This window comes from Gopherus flavomarginatus, chromosome 4, assembly GCF_025201925.1.
Source record: "Gopherus flavomarginatus isolate rGopFla2 chromosome 4, rGopFla2.mat.asm, whole genome shotgun sequence".
NCBI classification, from domain to species: domain Eukaryota; kingdom Metazoa; phylum Chordata; order Testudines; family Testudinidae; genus Gopherus; species Gopherus flavomarginatus.
The window spans coordinates 101,710,306-101,723,048 of NC_066620.1; the positions used below are offsets into that span (position 1 = coordinate 101,710,306).

The 12,743-nt window shown below is 40.3% G+C and overlaps 1 protein-coding gene across 3 annotated transcripts in view; it reads right to left on the reverse strand.

The window, feature by feature from the left end:
- Window positions 1–3,620: 3,620 nt before the first annotated feature.
- Window positions 3,621–12,743, reverse strand: part of AKAP12 (A-kinase anchoring protein 12) — a 138,363-nt gene continuing 129,240 nt past the window's right edge. For all 3 annotated transcript variants that reach the window (XM_050949403.1, XM_050949402.1, XM_050949404.1), the window contains one exon: window positions 3,621–7,372. The gene's annotated coding sequence lies outside the window, so the exon portion shown is untranslated. The remainder of the gene's footprint in view (window positions 7,373–12,743) is intronic.

Here is a 12,743-nt window from a genome sequence, read left to right on the forward strand (position 1 = left end):
CGCTTTTTCCAGATCATTTATGAAAATGTTGAACAGGACTGGTCTCAATACAGACATTTGGGGGACACAACTATTTACCTCGCTCCATTCTGAAAACTGACCATTTATTCCTACCCTTTGTTTCCCATCTTCTAACCAGTTACCAATCCCTGAGAGGACCTTCCCTCTTATCTCATGACAGCTTACTTTGCATAAGAGTCTTTGAGGTATGTTGTCAAAGGCTTTCTGAAAATCTAAGTACACTATATCCACTGGATCCCCTTTGTCCACATGCTTGTTGACCCCCTTCCTCCCCAAAGAATTCTAATAGATTGGTGAGGCATGATTTCCCTTTACAAAAACCATGTTAACTCTTCCCTAATATATCATGTTCATCTAGGTGTCTAACAATTTTGTTCTTTACTATAGTTTCAACCAGTTTGCCCGGTACTGAAGTCAGGCTTACTGGCTTGTAATTGCTGGGATCACCTCTGGGGCCCTTTTTAAAAATTGATGTCACATTAGTTATCCTTCAGTCATTTGATACAGAAGCTGATCCCCTTAAAGACTAAATACTATGCTGGCGGGCAGAGGAATGCAAACAAAAAATAAATATTATCCTCTGTAATATGTCTTTATGCATAAAACCACCTCCTCAAATAAGCTGGTTCAGAGCTGTTATTTTGCTAATTTCTACAGTGCCTGTAACCATGGACGGAAGAACTTTAATTACAGGGATTAAAATATAAACAAAAAATTAATGAAATGCTAATCAACATCAGTCTCTCTTGTCTTGAAGATCACTAGATTCTTCCTCTCTTGGACTGAAAAATAGTGAAGTCTAAAACCTGACTCAGCTAAGAGTGAGCTTTCAGACTTTGGGGGGAGGAGGCTAGTCTCCACTGCCTTGACCTGGGGACAAGGATTGAGAAATACCATCATACAGATCTGCTCATGTTTTGTATTCACTTTGCACAGGTGTGACTGACTCTGCAAGGTGCAGGTGCAAAGGGGTGGAGAGATCAGGTCCAGCGTGCTCCAACAATACCAACAGCAAGAGCCTCGTCAGTCTCAGCTGAGGCTTTGCAATATTTGCCATCCTCAGCTGAATGCAGGTAGTGAGTCCTATAGTTAAGTTGCTCACCCCTGACTTGGGCCTGTCAAGCTGAGCTGGGGGGGAATGCCTTCCCACTCCCACCTATGAGAATCAGTTAGAGCCTGAGCATGTGGGCAAGAACCAGGCAGCTACACACCTGAGAGAATGTTTGGTGCAACCTCAAAGCCCTGGTCCACCCCAGTATCCCATCTACAGCTATAGCCATCCCTGATGCTTCAGAGGAAGGAGACAAAAAATAATTCCAGAATACATTGGGGTGGGGGGATTCCTTCCTGACCCCGAATATAAAGCATAAACTGGAAGTGAGCACTAATACTGGTGAGCCCTGCACTCCCTCCATTACAGGCAACCCATCATACACTCTCACTTATAAATATGTCCTGTGCTTTCTTAAAACTAGGTTGTTCATCCCCACAACTCCTATGTGGAGGCTCCTCTACCCTCACTCTTCTGATGTTTAGAGACCTTGCAAGCATGACCAGTTTATATCCATTTGTTCTTGTGTCAGCATTGGCCTTCAAGTTAATACCTCTACTCCCCACCCCCCCGTTTACCCTTTTGATATATTTATAGCAAGAAATCATATCTCCTCTCAGCCTTTTTTGCTACCTAACCAAGCCAAGCTCTTCCATTTTCCTAAGACAGGCCCTCCATTCCCTTGACCAGCCCAGTAGCTCTTCTCTGCATCTGTTCCAACTGCCATTCCTCTTTCCTTAACACAAGTGACCAGAATTGTACATAGTATTCCAAATAAGGTTTGACACCACCAGTGCCTTGTACAATGCCATTGTACTTCTCTAGCTCCGCAGGAAATGCCTCACCAGATAAAGCCTAGGAGCACACTTGCCTTTTCGCAGCTGCATCACGCTGGTGGCTTGGCATCCTGTGATTGACCAACAGACCAGGCCGTCTCCTCCTTCATTTCTTCCAACTGACAAGCCCACACCAGCTCGAAGAAACCCTTATTGGACCCTAAGTACATGACCATGTGCTTTGTATTATTGAATTCCATCCCATTTCTGTCATTCCAAAGTCCTGCTCCCACCCTATGTGGTGTCATCATGCTGGTTATTCCCAAAGAAGTCTTCAGAGCCACAGCAGGATTTTTCTTATGTTCAGGTTATATTTAAATCCAGCTTTGCCTATAAGCTTTTGCTTAGTACAAATTTACTCTAGTCTATTCATACATTAGTTCATATGGGCAGTAGGAATTGATGTTTTATAGTATATATATATATATATATATATCAGCTAAGGCACAATGTAAGTGTTAACTGTAAAGACATAATTGGATCAAATTCTCAGCTGGTGTTAAGTGGTGTAGCTCCACTGAAGTCCCTCACCATCACCAAACAGCAACATCCTCCTAAGATAACATGGTGTCTGTTCACTGCCTATTATGGTAGAAACTGGGAACATTAGCCTTTGAGAAAAATTGATGCAAGGACCCAGTCTAATAGCATCCCATTTACTGAGCACTTCAGTTTAATAATTAGGATGCTTGCTATTGATAAGGTAACAACCATTTCCTGCCCTGGGGCTCAGAAACTGTGGTTATGAGGGCCACAAAAGGACATGTACAGACTAACACAAATAATGAGGACAAAGGCAGAGTTTATTAACCAAATAATTACCACATACTGGCCAACACTTTTTTTTTTAATTAAGTGGTCTCAGTTTAAAAGAAAAACACAAAAACCAATCTGTACAACTTCACCATAGCAATGTTTTAATCTGGGTTTCAAAATTGAATTGAGAGGAAGAGGCTACAAACTAATGTCAACACAAGATTTACTGGGAGGACGCAAACCTTGCTGTCCTATAAAAAGGGAGGCCAATGCTATCTAGGGCCTGATGCTGCTTGCCCTACAGACGCAACTATAATTTCCTTTTGCTGCTAGGGTAGGCTGAAGGAGGGACAGAAGTCAAGTATTTTTTCCCCTCCAATATGGTTTATTCTATAATTTGATAGCCCCAATTTTTATGTTTGGGTTTAAATCTTCTTAAGTAATTTTTATTTCTTTGCATCATCTCAAGGGAGATGTTGAGTTACCCCTGTGCTGTTGGAAACTGTTTGAAAATTCTGATCAGAGAGCCAGTGCAGAGAGCTTTGCATATTTGTTGTGGCAATTCAATGTCAGTATTATGCTGTAACTTTAGCCACATTGATGCCTTATTTTTGCCTGACTTCAGTAACTACACAAGGAAAGTGTACAATTGATAGCCTTTCCTGCTCACTGAACACAATCAACAAGCCTGAATTCAATCTGGAAATTGTTCTTCAAAATCCTCTGAAATAGCTTACTACATATACCCATTAATACATACACCCACACAACTGAATCTTCAATGTAATCATATAATTAATTTTTTTTAAATTCAGATCTAAAGTTGAATGAGAAAATGTCAATCAACACTGCTTGTTGTCAAGAAGCAAAACATTCTCTTGTCTGAAGATTTATCAATAAAACAGAGAAACCATTTGCAAGAAGTCGAAACTACAAAACACGTACACACATTAGAATGAACTTGTGGTTGTACTTTATTTAGTCAGTGAAAATCTACCTTAAAAACAAAATAGAAAATCAACATTTTTTTAACCCAGTACATTGGATTAGAGGAAGCTGCAAGTTTGGAGTTTAAGCACAAGCTACAGGTTGCAGCATGAGTATTTCAGGGGCCAAAGCAATATGCTGGAACAAAGTAGTATCTGTATGTAGAGAGATGTTCCTTGCACCATTAGGAAGGTCTTAATGGTGCCATATTTTATAGGTGTCTGTTACAAGAAGAAACATTGGTTATACAGTTAACATTTGTTGCATTGCTTAGCTAGGCCCAGGATTAATATAAAAAACAAGCAAGATTAAGCACTTGCTTCTCAGCTTCTACCAACATAATTTACATTTTGATAAAAGCTAGCTTTCTTTAAATGAGGTTTAGGCAAGAAATAACTTTACATATTATTAACAGCTTTGGAGCTACAAAGGTTTACACAGGTCATGCTATTGTTTTGTTTTACCTGTTGCAGTTATTGCAATATGGCTTAACGTACATAGGTATATAATTTTGTACAAACGTAACCGATTTCACTTTTGCATGGTGTTATAAAAAGCACAAATAACACAAGCAACATAACCTCTGGGAACTGACAGCCATTGTCTGAATTACTTTTGTAATTCATGCCCAAAGATAAGGGGGAAAGTTGCCACTAAGGAAAGACAGACTGGATTGTTTGATATCACATTTCTCAGCTTTAAACTTTTATATATTTTTCTGTGAGTTAAGCAAAATCTTTACTCAGGGAGTACCCTAGCAAGTTGCACCGGTGACAATGCAGATTGGCGTCATTTATAATTGGGCCAAAAATAAGGCCCTTCCTGCCATGTTCTTTGTAGGAGAATATTGACTTTTTAGAGAGCTAAAGGACACTTCTTTTTTCTGGGCATCCCCAGAGTCCCATGTGTTAATTATACCAACCTCTCCTTTCAATGTTATACACACACAGAGTGCGTGTGCATTATGTCAGGTAAAATCAAAGTCCTCAGAGCAGAGTGAAGATCCTAATTCATTTTAAGTACAGTGTCAAAGTGTCTTGAGGCTTCATATAAATGTTTCTCCAAGTCTCACATGCACAACTAACTTCTGTTAAAATATGAGTGAGCTGAAAGAAGGGATTCAAAGGTTCTGAGCACTAGGTTGTTCTTTAGGGTTAAGGTGTCCCAGGTTAAATGTTCTACTGCAGCAGCATCTGCCTGTAGTACAAGTTACTAAAGACCTGCTCTTAACTCAGAATAGTTTCCCAATTTTAGGATTGAAGTGATATTCAACTACAGTTAAGATTGTCAAGGGGGGGAAAAAAAAAAAGACTTCAGAGAAATTTTAGCAGATAAATTAGAAGTTTAAAAAACAAAACAAAACACAAACATTGTTCCTGGGCTAAGCACTTTGAGTGCTTCTTACAGAGAGTAGCAAAGGGGTGAGGGGAGAAAGAGTAAAAATGAAGAAAAAAAGAGAACTGTAAAACTAATTTTTTAATATACCCTAAAATGTTCAGAAGATAGCTATAAACACTTCACATAACTGGATATTTCTGCAGAAATTACTTTGTGTTTCTAACTCCTGATGACCAGTATCTCCCTGCTCCAACATTTTGTGATGAGATGGTTTATGCCAAATACAGCGGGAAGATACTCAAACAACCTGATATTTGGAAGTCTCATTCAGCCATTACAGCACAAGGATCCTGTCACTTTTCCGCTCAAGACTAAGGCATGTCTACACTAACACTTATGTCAGGAAAACTTTTGACATTTGGGGGTGTGCGAAAAAACCCACATCCCTGAGTGACATAAGCTTTGCCGGCATAAACACTTGGGTACACAGCACTGCATCTCGCTGACATAGCTACCACCACTCGTTGAGCTGGTTTTATGTCAATGGGAGAGCTCTCTCCCATAGGCATAATGTGGCTACACAAGCAATCTTATAGAAGCACAGCTGTATTGGTATAGCTGTGCCATTGTAAGCGTGTATGTGCAGACATGACCATATTTTGTTAGCAGATGCATGTGTTGTTTTATACACATTTTAGGAGAAACCCATATCTGCTTGCCAGAGCTGAATTAGTTGGCTAACATACTTTTTCTGAGTAACAAGTTGCAAGTTGCAGAAAACCACCACCAGATGGTGCAATCCGTCACATTTCTTTGTTTGCACACTGTGCAGCCCCAGAGACTGGGAGGCACCTGCCCTAACAAGAACATTTGGTACGTTAGAAGGAAACAGTTCATTTTAAAATAAATTACTATACAGATAGGATAATGAAGTTATTGGTCAACATCTTGCTCAACCAGAATGGTGTGAAGTTCACAAAGTGCAACATATAACATTTATTTTAGAAACCAGATCTAAAACTACTGACGACCCACCATTCTTGTTCTGTGCCTGGAAGGTCGAGTACAGAATACTTTAAACATTTAATAATTGTTCAGTTATTTAATATTTCAAGCCTGCCCAGTTTTATGTGTGCACTGATTTACACTTGTAACTTAACACCTGACAAAAATTGAGAAATATTTTGTTCCAGGTTTACCAAGTCTTAATTAAAACCAACAGAGCTAAGTATAAGCAAAGATTTTATTTAAATCATTTTCAGAAATCACAATCTGCCAAATGTACATGAGCATAATGAAACACACTGTTCTGAAAAGAAATGGGCATAAATATGGAGCGGACATAATCCAGTACTTATCAAAACATTTTTTTAAAAACAACATGTCTCATTTCATGGCATTTGTGTGGTCCAGGAGACAGGATAACATTAGAATGCAAAAATAAGAACAGTTAATTATTTTCTTCATAACGCTGAAATATTGTCTCAGAGATTTAAGGAAAATAATTTCTTGAAATCGCCATTTCAAGGTTGCTGAACAATTTGAAATGGATAAATTTGTAACTCTCAAGGACTTCCAGCTTCCACCAGGTGCTGTCAGAGAAATCAAATTGCAATAAAGTGAACTTTAAATGTTTTCAAGAAAATTATAGTGCACTTCCTATAGAGGAAGTGATGCAAAATTAACTTTTGCCTAATAATTTACATCAGTAGGTTTCCAAATAGGAAATGTACACCTTTTGATCATGAATGCTCTTTTATGGAAGCAAGAACAACAACTAGCATAATGCCTTAAATATCAGTTCTTACACCCTTTCACTAAGTGGAAAACCTGCCTAATTTCATGGGGATAATTTGTGGCCAGCTGTAGCTCACTCACAGTGCTTCACCATGGTCACATGCACTTAGTTTCATATAGTGATGCAAATGTATATCATTTTGCATTTTTAACATAAGATAGAGAATATACATTAAAATCAGAACTGGGTTTATGATATACATATAAATACATCAAGAATTACACTCCAGTTTTGGAAGCATGTTAGAAGGGGAAATCTGGAACAACAGAAACTGGGCATTGCCATTAGGCTATGGAAAGCATTTAATCAAAGACATCACTTTTTTCAAATCATTTCATCAAACAAAAATCAAGAAGTCTTGAAAAGAGGAAGTGTTAACATCCAAGAGTAGAGGGCGATGACTAAAGCTCCTGATATTTCCTCAGGATTGTCAGCTACTCTCAAGGAATGATGTCAGATATTGATGGTCTAATCTCACAATTCAGAAACATTGGTCTATAGACCAATTAGCAGATTCCACTTTCTGCTCTTGCCTTCTTCACATTCTGGTCTCTCCAAATGTAACACACACATTTAACAGAACAGCTGAAACAAAAGAACAAAAATATTAACAACGCCTTATTAATCACAAATTTCACTCAAGTAATTTCTACTCTTCCTCAGAATTTCCTTAAGTGGTGAGGCTGTTTTTCAGGAGTGGTGTTGGAGAGACCTCATCAACTCAGTTAACATCCTCCAGTTTAAAAACGAAATGCTACGCTAAACACAACTGACAGGAAGGGTACGGATGACCTGTGACCATTACCTCCCCTTAAAGAGAATTCACTTGAAAATCCAAACACACCTGAGAAAATCTTCACCTCTTAAATAAGGGGTTCTCAAAATGGCGATTGGGACCCCTCAGGAGGTTCCAAGGTTATTACATGGGGAGTCGTGAGCCTCCACCCCCAAATCCCACTTCGCCGCCAATATTTATAATAGTGTTAAATATTTTTAAAAGTGTTTTAAATTTATAAGGGGGTCGCACTCAGAGGCTTGTTGTGTGAAAGGGATCACCAGTACAAAAGTCTGAGAACCACAGCCCTAAATCATTATCTTGGAAGTTGATATACAAGCCAACAAGTGGAATCCTACTTAAACAATTACCATTTAATCAAAAGTCAGACCTTTCTGCTGGAACAAGGCTGTGATGAGCAACATCTTAGGATGCAGCTGGAGAGGGGGAGCCAGATGGAGAAAGCAAAAGGATTGCAGGGCAACACAGCATGGGAGTTTTCCCTTTGCCCTTCCGGTGTACCTCCCAAAGTCCAAAATGAAGGGTGCCTGGACTCCTGGGGGCCTTCGGAGGTGCACTGGAGTTGGGCTCCCTTAAGCATTTTAAAGAGATAAGGTGGGTGAGGTAATATCTTTTATTGGACCAACTTCTGTTGGTGAAAGAGACAAGCTTTCGACGACCTTACAAAGAGCTCATCTTCAGGTCTGTAAAAGGTACTGAGCAACACAGCCAAATGCAAGGTGGACCAGATTGTTTAGCGTAAGTAGTTAGCACATAATATAATATAAGGTAGAGTGGCTCATTAAGCTCTGCAGTCATAGGACAAAAAGAGGAGGGTAGTCGGTTGCATATTGGTAAAAAGCATAAATCCAGTGTCACTGTTCAGTCCATGATTTTTACTGACTAACGGAGTTAGGAATTTAAGATCCCAGGCTCATCTTTTCAAAGTGCTGAGAGCCTTTTTAGATTTGCGGGGGAGATTAGGAATACAGTGAAAAGCCTCGTAGACCCCCATTCTGCCCTTGTTGCATGCTCCACATTCTGCTGCCTCCACAAAACCTTCTTCACTATTCGCTCCCCATTTTCTCCAGTGAACATTTCCCATACCCCACTGACAACATTTGTACCATCTTCTTCACAGCCCTCCTTGAGCTTGATGCTCTGGTCAGCCCACTCACTACAACACAACACCCCCACTAAATGCACACTCACACCCTCTTCCTGCAGAACTCCTAAGAAAATGGAAACAGAAATGGAGCACCTAAGAAAATCCAGGGAGAGGGTAGCAGAAGACATGAGGGAGTAGCAGAACATGGAGGCACGCCCTAAATAGATGTTTTAAATCTAGAATCTGGCAAAAGTGTTAGTAGAATTTTCAAGGGTGACAATCACTACATTTTCATTTCATTTTCACTGTTTTCAACAGCGTGTCTGATTAGCTTCAGTATAGGTAAACATTCTCTTTTCTACATTGACAAGCTACCCTAGTGATTGGTCATTTGACAGCCTATTTTAACCTCTTCTGGATTGAGGTATCATTCTGACATTACTAATTTAAATCTGAAGATTTAAAATTGGAATGTAGCCACCAAAACTTTGTCTTGTACTCTACATCAGAAATAGGAGATCTGAAAAATCAATAATCTCTCTCTCTCTCCTTTTCCATTGTTTTTTATGAAAATGGCAAAAAAAAGATGAACACAATTTAGGATCTCTCAATTCAGTAACTATTTGTCCACCTAACTTAATATTTCAGAGAAAAATTCTACTTCTTCCCTAGACATAGCCAAATCTTCCTTTGCTAGCAGACTACCCATTTAAGTGGAGAAAAGACAGATAAATGGGCACCCTTCCAAATTACCCTGGAAATTCAAATGCTTAACCATGAACTAAGCTATTCTAGAATCTATGCCAGTTTTCTGGCCACAGACAGCTGAGCTTGAACTTTCATCTTCTCCAGTTTGTTTCAGTTCTTGTTGAAAGGCAAGTCAACACACAGGTATATAGCTGGATTATTCTACTTAAAGATACTGTCAACATAGCTTTCAGAATTTAAACATGTTAATTATTTTTAAATCTCACATCACAGAAGCTTAAATGACATGGCTGCACTGGTTTGTTATTGTCAAGTTGCTCATAATTATCCACCAACTGACACTGACTGGAGTTTTATATAAGTGGCTGCATTTCCCTGCTGTGTTTGTATAGTTTTTAGAGTTTTTCCTACACTGAAGTGACTCTTTTTCAGTACTTCACCCCTTGTCTTCATTTCCCAGCAGAATTCCCATCTCACTCTGAGTTCTTGCTCTGAAGAGAACACCACTTCTCTCACTTCCACAGAACTCCAATACAACAAGAAGGTGGCAGCATCACAGCCTCATTATCCCAGTTTGCCTCACAGGTTCTGTACTGGTTTTTGTGCCACTGGTTTTCAGCCAAACAGGATGGCTGGGTACCAGTAGCAAGGTAAGCAGGATCACATTAGGAACATAAGATGAGAAGGAGGAGAATCCCAGAAAAGGATAAGTAGGTGGGAATTTTTCCTTTCAAAAGTCCTGAAGCAGACCCATCTTCCAGTGGCCAGAAACCTACCCTCCTCCCAGGTGTCCAACACTCAAGTGGCTACCTCTTAAACTTGGAAATTAGCCAGTTCCCAGGTTACATTCTTCTGGAAATCTAAGATCAGATCCTAACATAAAATCAGGACAGCTCTATTTGAAGCCTACAGAGTAACTGACTTACACCAGTTGATGATTTGGCCTCTAATTTTCAGAGGCAAAATGGCAATGGCAATAGAAACGGTTAAAACTTCTGTTTTCTGTCTCAGTTGACACCAACAGTTTAGTACTGAGCCTGAGAAAAGACTGCCACTACTAAATTATAAGCATTTCCTGCAGCAACTGGGGTTTCCTTGGAGGTCTCTCATCCAAATACTGACTAGATACGGATCAATTTGCTTAGCTTGTAAGATGACAGTAATACAGCTGCATGTCCCATATTACCCCCAGGATTGTTGCTGGAATTCCCCCCATTCACTGATGAGCGAAGACTAAAACGAGAAGTGGAGCAAACTCTCACTGTACTACCCAAGAAGAAGGAGGGGTCCTGTAGGAGAGCACGGCTCCCCCAAGGCATAAAGAGGAGGAATAACTCTCTCAAGAGAAACAGTGCTGTGCTGCACCTGAATAAAAGTGTTCTGATTTTCCAAGGTGTTGAGTATGCACAGCTCCAATTGGCACTAACGGGGGACAGCAGGTGAAGGATAATACAATAGGCAAGTGGAGAATAATCACCCATGAAGTTGGGTAGTACAGCTGTTCAAGACCTCTGCTTTACATCTCATCCAAAAGATCTGTTGCTTCTACTGAATAAAAGTGGTCTATTTTTCACAGGTTCTCTTGTTAACAATGGAAGCTGTGAGTACTCAACAACGTTTAAAAATAAGGCTCCTTATTTACATTTTTAGACAGGAACATAACAACAAAGGCCATACTGGGTCAGCCCAATGGTCCATCTAGCCCGGTAGCCTGTCTTCCAACAGTGGCCAATGCCAGGTGATTCAGAGGGAATGAACAGAACTGGCAAGCAATGAGAATGAGAATCCTGGATGCCCCATCATCTCAGGCATTGGAACTCTGACAGCAGTTTTATCTGGCTATGTAGACTCTCTCCTCAGGCCCTACGCTAGCAGCACTCCCAGATATCTTTGTGACACCACGACTTCCTAAGGAAATTACAATCCTTTGATGATCTTCCAGAACACACCATCCTGGCCACTATGGATGTAGAAGCTCTCTATGCCAAATTTCCACACACAGATGGACTACAAGCCATCAGGAATGGTATCCCTGATAATGTCATGGGAAACCTGGTGGCTGAACTTTGTGACTTTTTGTCCTCACTCACAACTATTTCACATGTGGTGACAATTTATACCTTCAAGTCAGCGGGACTGCAATGGGTACCCACATGGCCCCTCAATATGCCAACATTTTTATGGCTGATTTAGAAAAAATGCTTCATCAGCTCTCATCTCCTTATGCCCCTACTCCGCTTACGCTCCATTGATGACATCTTCATCATCTGGACCCATGGGAAGGAGGGCCTTGAGGAATTCCACCAAGATTTCAACAAATTCCACCCTACCATCAACCTCAGCTTGGAACAGTCCACACAAGAGGCCCACTTCCTAGACACTACAGTGCTAATACACAATGGGTCACATAAAATCCACTGTACCGGAAACCTACTGACCGCTATACTTACCTGCATGCCTCCAGCTTTCATCCAGACCACATCACACAATTGATTGTCTTCAGCCAAGCTCTAAGATACACTAGCTGTCACCTACAGCCCCCAACTAAAACCTCTCCAGTGCATCATCAGTGATCTATAACCTATCCTGAAGGACGATCCCTCACTCTCACAGACCTTGGGAGACAGGCCAGTCCTTGCTTACAGACAGCCCCCCAACCTGAAGCAACCACACACCACACAACAAAAATACCAACCCAGGAACCAAACCCTGCTACAAACCCCGATCCCAACTCTGTCCACATATCTATTCAAGGGACACCTTCATAGGACATAACTACATCAGCCACACCATCATGGGCTCATTCACCTGCACATCTCCCAATGTGATATATGCCATCATGTGCCAGCAATGCCCCTCTGCCACGTACATTGGCCAAACCAGACAGTTTCTATACAAAAGAATAAATGGACACAAATCTGAGATCAGGAATCATAACATTCAAAAACCAGTAGGAGAACACTTCAGTCTCTCTGGTCACTCAATAACAGACCTCAAAGTGGCAATTCTTCAACAAAAAACCTCCAAAAACAGACTCCAACGTGAAGCTGCAAAACTGGAATTATTCGCAAACTAGATACCATCAGATTAGGCCTGAATAAAGAAGGGAAGTGGTTGGATAATTACAAAACCTAAATGTAATTTCCCCAATGCTAATTTCCCCCTGCTGTTATTTACACATTCTTGTCAACTGTCTGTAATGGGCCACTCTCTTATCACTTCAAAAGTTATTTCTCCTTTCTTGGTATCTGTTGTTAATTGATTTGTCTCGTTAGACTGACTTAACACTTCGTAAACCACCCCACATCCTTTCATGTATTTATACCTGCTCATCTTTTACTTCATACAACTGATGAAGTGGGTTC